Source organism: Elephantulus edwardii, unplaced genomic scaffold, assembly GCF_000299155.1.
Source record: "Elephantulus edwardii isolate Elephantulus edwardi_28Jun2011 unplaced genomic scaffold, EleEdw1.0 scaffold00255, whole genome shotgun sequence".
Lineage (NCBI taxonomy): Eukaryota > Metazoa > Chordata > Mammalia > Macroscelidea > Macroscelididae > Elephantulus > Elephantulus edwardii.
Window position 1 is genome coordinate 719,447 of NW_006400005.1, and position 7,296 is coordinate 726,742.

Genomic DNA, 7,296 nt, shown 5'->3' on the forward strand with positions numbered 1-7,296 from the left:
TTTCAGGCTGCAGACATATTATTCTACCAGTGGGAAATAAGGTTCCCACAGTCCTATTATGAGAAGCCAAATTGCTTCAGCCCCGGAAGCCAGAGGATTTCACTAGCTACCAGTGGGGAGCCCATACAAAGCTGTAATTTGCAATCTGAATCTAATTTCAAACTTTATCTCCATATAAAAGAAAGAAGAAAATTAATATATTGAAGGAACTCCTCCCTGTACTACTTGCTATTTTTCTCCCAAATTCTTTAGAATGCATGGGTAACTAATTTTGTGAAGAAAAACTAGTCAAAGTTTAATCCTTTTACACATCCTTTTCTTTTCCATATATTGACCATGGCAAATATTGGTGGAGATGCATTGTGTCCATTAAGAAACAATTTACCACTAAGGAATGAACACTTTTCAAATATTGCTGGGTTTAGAAAGGAATTTTACCTTTTTAAGGAGAGTGAAAAATTTATGTGAATTCAGCCTTAAAATAGGCTGGAAGGAAAGCACTCTACCAAAGTGAGATTGAATTTAGGGGCTGTCACTCTTGTAGATGGAAAGAATGACATGCATGAGAAAGGTCACACAGATCGAAGCTTTGGCTCTGCTCACATGCACCCACCCTTTTCTAAAGGTGAATTAATGAACACGCTATTGTCTCCAGCTTCTTGATCACAGTAAGCTCAGGCAGTAAGAGGAAAGAGAAAGAGATTTAACATCTGAGAAGGTTCTCCCCTCTGTAGCTGAGACATGATGTTGTTGTTGTTAGGTGCTATCGAGTGCCTGTGATTCATAGTAACCCTATGTACAACAGCCCTAAACCCTGCTCTATCCTGTGCTAATCTTACTGTCCCCAACACCTATCCCCATTACCCCAGTCACTGAATCAATCCATTTCATCGAGGGTCTTCCTCTTCTGCACTGTCCCTCCTTAGGATGTTAAACAAATAAATGCACCATCCTTCAATGGTGGAGCTTGGGGAGGAAGATATAGGTTTATTGTTAGATGCCTGAGAAGTTAATTCAGATTCATAACAACTTTATGAACAGTAGAACGCAAAATATTGCTCAATCCTGCCATCAAACCCACTGCCATAAAGTCAGATCATAGTGACTAGAGATTGTAATTCTTAACATCTCTCTCCCATGGAACCCCTGGTGGATTTGAATCACCAGAGATGCATAGCCTTTTGGATAGCAGTGTAACACACTTCAGTCAGTGCTACAGAGCGTCTTGCTCAGTTCTGAGTCATCCAAATAATCATTGCTATATTTGATCCCATTCTTGCAGCTACTGTGCCAATCTAGCTCCTTGAGAAGCATCACCTTCCCCCACCCCGCCCCCACAAATGGCCCAAGGATTATAACCCTCTACAGAGACTGCTCTCTCCTGATCACATGTTCAAATTATGTGAGAGGAAGTGTCGACATCCTCTCTTCAAGTAGTATGCTGGGTGTGCTTCTTGTAAGACATTTTTGTTATTCTAGTAGTCATGTTGTTGTTGTGTACCTTTGAGTTGGAACTGGCTCATAGCTGAACCTCCAGCAGCTTTCCAGAGGCAGTAAACATCTTTCTCCTACAGAGCTAGCTGGTGGATGTGAACTGTCTGCATTCAGGATTTCAGTGCAGCTTCTTACCACTAGGCCACCAGAGTTCCTTCAGTCACAGTATATTCAATATTCTTCACCAACATCAAATTGCAATGCATCAATTTTTCTTTGGTATTTGTTTTTCATTGCCCAGCTTTGGTATACATATGAATACAACATATTTGCATAGCCAAAAAGACATACGTAAACATCTTTCTTGAGGTCTCTACTTTTAGTCAAGACCCATCTGACAGATATAAGCAATGATATTATCTGTTTCATGTCTGAATCAAGTTTAATTTCTGACAGTTCCTTTTATATACTGTTATAATATTTCCTTAATTATCAACATAAAAATTTTTACTTGTGTATGATATTGATGACATTGTTGTAGCAATTTCTTCATTCTGTTGCTTTGGAATGGGCACAAATATGGATCTTTCAGTCAGCTGGCCCAGTAGTTGCTGTCCAGGTAACTTGTCAAAGATGATCCAGTGCTTTCAGCATTGTATCAGCTTTTTGATATATTTGAATCGGTATTCCATGAACTCCTGGAGCCTTCTTTTACCTCAATGCCATCAGCGCACCTTGAATTTCTTTCAATACCATCAGTTCTTGGTCATATGCTGAAATGGTTGGACACTTACAAATTCTTCTTTTTAGACTCAAAGAAATTCCTCTTTCTGATTTGAATAAGAACTAATGGAACAAATTAGTGTTTAATTCAACCTTTCATACCAATTTTGTTTTATAACATTAATTAGAAACCCCACCTTGTAGTAACCCACTTCTCTGACTTCTCTGTGGTCCCATTTTCACTCATCCTTCTTCTATCTTTACCTGCTTCAAGCTTCATTTGGGCAAATCCTTTGGATCTTGATTGATCACCCTAAGAAGTGAGCAACTCTTTGGTGTTTTTAGTCACTTTATAAGCTTGGCTATTATTTGATCAAAAGTGAGCTTTAGTAATTCTTTTTGGTAGAAAGACTCTGTGAAATGACATAGGGATAACCTACTCAAAGGAATGTGATAAACAATTTGACAACCTCTTAGCTCTATCTTCTATATTTCCTGTTAGATTTCTGGAGTTCTTGATACATGATGAGAATTGGCCAAGTCGTGTTTTCCCCCCCCCTTACAGCTCACTCCCAGCCTCTGCTGCAAATAAAAACTAAACAGCTGAGAAATGATCACACGTTAGACAGAAGGGAAGGAATTGGGTATGAATAATTTGCCAGCTGTTACTCAATTCTGGATAGCTAAAGCCTGAAGGACAAATACCATGGTAGAGGTTTTGCGGGGCCTAGGGCATATATAATTTTGGAAACTTAAAAAAAAATACAACACATTTATGAAATCAATATTATGTATGAAAGTGTATAATTATTCAGACTGACACATCAGAAGAAATAACAAATTTTAAAAAGCTGAGAAATATTTCAATATCTAGGATTTATCATTTCTCATCTTGATTACTGCATGAACTTTTTATTGATTCTTTTCCCCTTTTACCAAAAGTAGAGAGGTTGCCATGAGGACCAGCTATATAATTTCATCTATAGGACCCATTGCACAATGAACTATTACTGACCCTGCCCCTTTTTTAAAATTAGTTTGCACATAAGCATTCCTACACACTGTGGTTTTTGCGTGTACTTTGTGTTTCCTTTTTTAAATTTATTTATTCATTTCAATGAATGTTTACAGATACTTAGGATTTCCAGTCATTCATTGTTGCACTTTTCTCCCTTCCCACACCTCCCCCCGTCAAATCACTCTTCTCCTTGAAAAGTAAAAGAAAAATTTTTTCATTTTTATGCAATCCCTCCCCCTCAAGTTCACTCCACCATGCAACCTTCACTCTGAACTTCTGTAATGACAAGAATATCCATTCATATGTCCCTTTTAAACAGATCTCTGCCTCATCTGTTTCAATACAATATACATCATTCCTCCCCTCCTTTTCTATCTTCCCTCACCCCTGATGTCAGTCCCATTTTGCAACAGTACTTTGTATTTTTTTTTTACTGATTTTTTTTAATTGTTTTTTACAGAGGTTTTGGATTTCCATTCATTCATTGCCGCAATTTTCTCCCTTCCCACTCCTCCCCACCAGCTCGCTTCCCCCTCCAAAGAGATAAAAAAAAAGAAAAAAAATCCTTCATTAGTATACAATTCCCTTGTCCCTTCCCCCCACCCCCCTGCCCGAGTACACTTCTATACAATCATTCATATGAGTTTTATTTTATTCATGTATCTGGAGCTTTAAATGTTAATGCGTATTATATGAACAGAAAGTTTTAAAGAGCAGCTTGGGAAGACAAAGCAAGGCATTGCAATGAAATGTGCAAAGCACTGGAGTTAGAAAATCAAAAGGGCCAAACTCGCTCAACATTCCTTAAGCTGAAGGAACTGAAAACAAATTCAAGCCACAAGTGGCAATACTTAAGGATGCTTTGGGCAGAATATTAAATAATCCAAGAAGCATTAAAAGAAGATGGGAGGAGTATACAGAGTCACTGTTCCAGAAGGAATTGGCTGACACAGAAGAATTTAATGAAACAGTATATGAGCAAGAGCCTGTGGTGATGAAGGAAGATCAAGCTGCTCTGAAAGAATTGGCAAAAAACAAGGCTCAAGGAATTGACAGAATACAAATTGACTTTTTTTCTACAAACAGATGCTTCCCTGGATGTGCCCACTAAGTTGTGCCAAGAAATCTGGAGGACAATATTCGCACAATGGAATACTATGCTGCATTAAAAAACAAGGAACTCATGCAATATTATTCAAAATGGTTGACTCTGGAGAACATTATGCTGAGTGAAATATCCCAGTCACAAAAGGACAAATATTACATGATGCCACTGTTGTAGAATGGGACTGTCCTTGGGGTTGGGGAGAGACTGAGTAAGATGGGTTCAATAATGTATACTGCACTGAAACAGAGGAGGGAGAGAACCGTCTAAAAGAGAGATGTAACTGGGTATTTCTGTCATCACAGGAGACTAGAGCGAGGGCTGCATGGTGGAGGGGACCTGGGGGAGTGTTTGTAAAACAATGAAAGAATCTTTTCTTTTACTTTTCCATAATTTTTGGACTCATGTACTTATAACTTGTTAGTCAAATTTGTGTCTTCTAGGTTGCAACACCCCCATGATACATCTTGAAGGATATGTACATGTACAGCCAAGCACAATCAATAAGAGTGCATCTGAATTCCAAAATCAATCTCCATAATAGTCTATGTGTTTCCTACTGCCAAAGGGGCCCTTTAGAGTAGTGAGAGAAGATCTTCACCCTGAAACCCACAGCGTCCCTTTTCAGCAGGAAGTAGCTAAGAGAATACGCCGTCCCCTTTTCCTTATGACTCAGGGTGAAGTCTCTCTCAGGGAGGAGTGATAGGGAATGGCAAAGGATACACTGACAAAGAAGATTAATCAGAACTGGCTTTGACAAGCACTGTGGCATTTGGACAAGAACAAACTGGGAGGAGGGTAGAGAGAATAGTGCAACAATGAATGAGTGGAAGCCCAAAATCTCTGTAAATGTTTATGAAAATTAATAAAATATAATTATAGAAAAGAACAAAAAAAAAGAAATCTGGAGGACAGCCAGTTGGCCAACTGACTGGAAGAGATCTATATTTGTTCCCATTCCAAAGAAAGGTGACCTGACAGAGTGCAGAAATTATCAAACAATATCACTGATATTGCATGCAAACAAGATTCTGCTGAAAATTATCCAAAAATGACCAGAGCGACACATCAACAGAAAACTTCTGGTTTAGAAGAATCCATGGTCCTAGGGATAGTATAGCTAATGTTAGATGGATCTTGGCTGAAAGCAGAGAGTACCAGAGGAATGCCTATCTGTGCTTCATTGACTAGGGAAGAGCTTTTGACTGTGTGGATAGCAACAAACTGTGGCTGACTCTGAAAAGAATGGGAGTCCCAGAACATTTGATTGTGCTTATGTGAAAACTATACTTGAACCAGGAAACAGTTGTCAGAATAGAGGAAGGAGACAGTGCATGGTCCAATTAAAGAGGGTGTCCACCAGGGATGTATTCTGTCTCCATTCACTTTCAATCTATATATAGAACAGATCATCCAGGATGCTGGGTTGTATGAGGAGGAATGTGGGATCAGGACTGGAGGAAGATTCATCAGCAACCTGTGTTAAGCAGATAACACAAGCCTGATTGCTGAAACTAAGGAGAACTTGAAGCACTTGCTGCAGAAGGTCAAGGACTGAAGCCTTCAATACACAGTGAAGATCAACATCAAGAAAACAAAGATTATGAATGCTGAAGAGATTGAGATTGTCAACCGTTTTAGTTTGCTTGGCTCCAAAATCAACAATCTTGGTACCAGCAGCCAGGAAATCAAGAGATGAATTGCACTGGGACAGTCAGCTGTCAGGGACCTCCCCAGAGCACTGAAGAACAATGATGTTAGGCTGGAGACTAAAGTATACCTGATTCAGGCCATAGTCTTTGCAATTGTTTGCTATGCATTAGAGAGCTGGACAATGACTAGGAATGGTATTGATGTCTTTGAGCTGTGGTGCTGGAAAAGAGTATTGAATATGCCATGGATGCTAGGAGAACAAACAGGTTGATCCTGGAGAGGGTGAGGCTGGGATGCTCTTTGGAGGCAAAGATTCTGAAGCTTCATCTGACATACTTTGGACATGTTGCAAGGAGGACCTTGGAGAGTGACATCATGTTTGGGAGGGTGGAGGGACAGCACAAGAGAGGAAGATCCTTGATGAGATGGATTGATTCAGCAACTGGGGTAATGGGGATAGGTGTGTCAGAGACAACAAGGTTGACATAGGATAGAGCAAAGTTTAGGGCTCTTGTACATAGGCTCCCTATGAGTTGCAGGTGAATTGACGGCACATAACAACGACAACAACAACAATACTGTATAATCAATTACCATTGCTCTATGCTTATCATTCTGTCTTCTCAAATCCCCACTGAACATTTCCCAATCCTTTGTTAACTCCCTCATCCCACCAGCCTGTGCTATTCTAGTCATTTTGTCCTTTCTCCCTTTTCTACCCCTTCTATTCTCTTTTCTCTTTCTCTCTTTTATAAATTTTATTTTTAATTCATACACATTTTGTTTCACACTATCCTTCATTGACATTATGTGTCATACAATCATTCACATACTTTGTTTTAGACAATTAATCACCATTGAACTATGCCCACCATTTTGATGTCTTTTCAGATCCCTGCCAGATCTATCCCATTTCCTTTACCCTCTCCCTTTAACTGCCAAATTGTGTGATCCTATGATTCCCTCCTACCCACTCTTATCCCTCTGTTCCCACCCTTTGCCTCCTTAGTCCCCAATATATGTTCTACTATTTATCATTCTATTTTTATAATACTAATCTTATGCAGTATTTGTCCTTATGAGACTGTATTAGTTCACTCAGCATAACGTTCTCCAGTCTCTTCCAAGTTAAATAGTATTTTAGTGCTGTGTAGTATTCCATGTTATAAATGTCCACAATTTCTCAATCCATTCAGTTTTGGTTGGACATTTAGGCTGCTTCCATGTTCTTTCAATTGTGAGTAATGATGCTATATAAACACTGGTGTACAAATATCCGCTTGTGTCATAGGGTCGCTATGAGTCGCCTGCGACTCAATGGCACTTAACAACAATAACATCAACAGAGAGAGAGAGAGAGAGA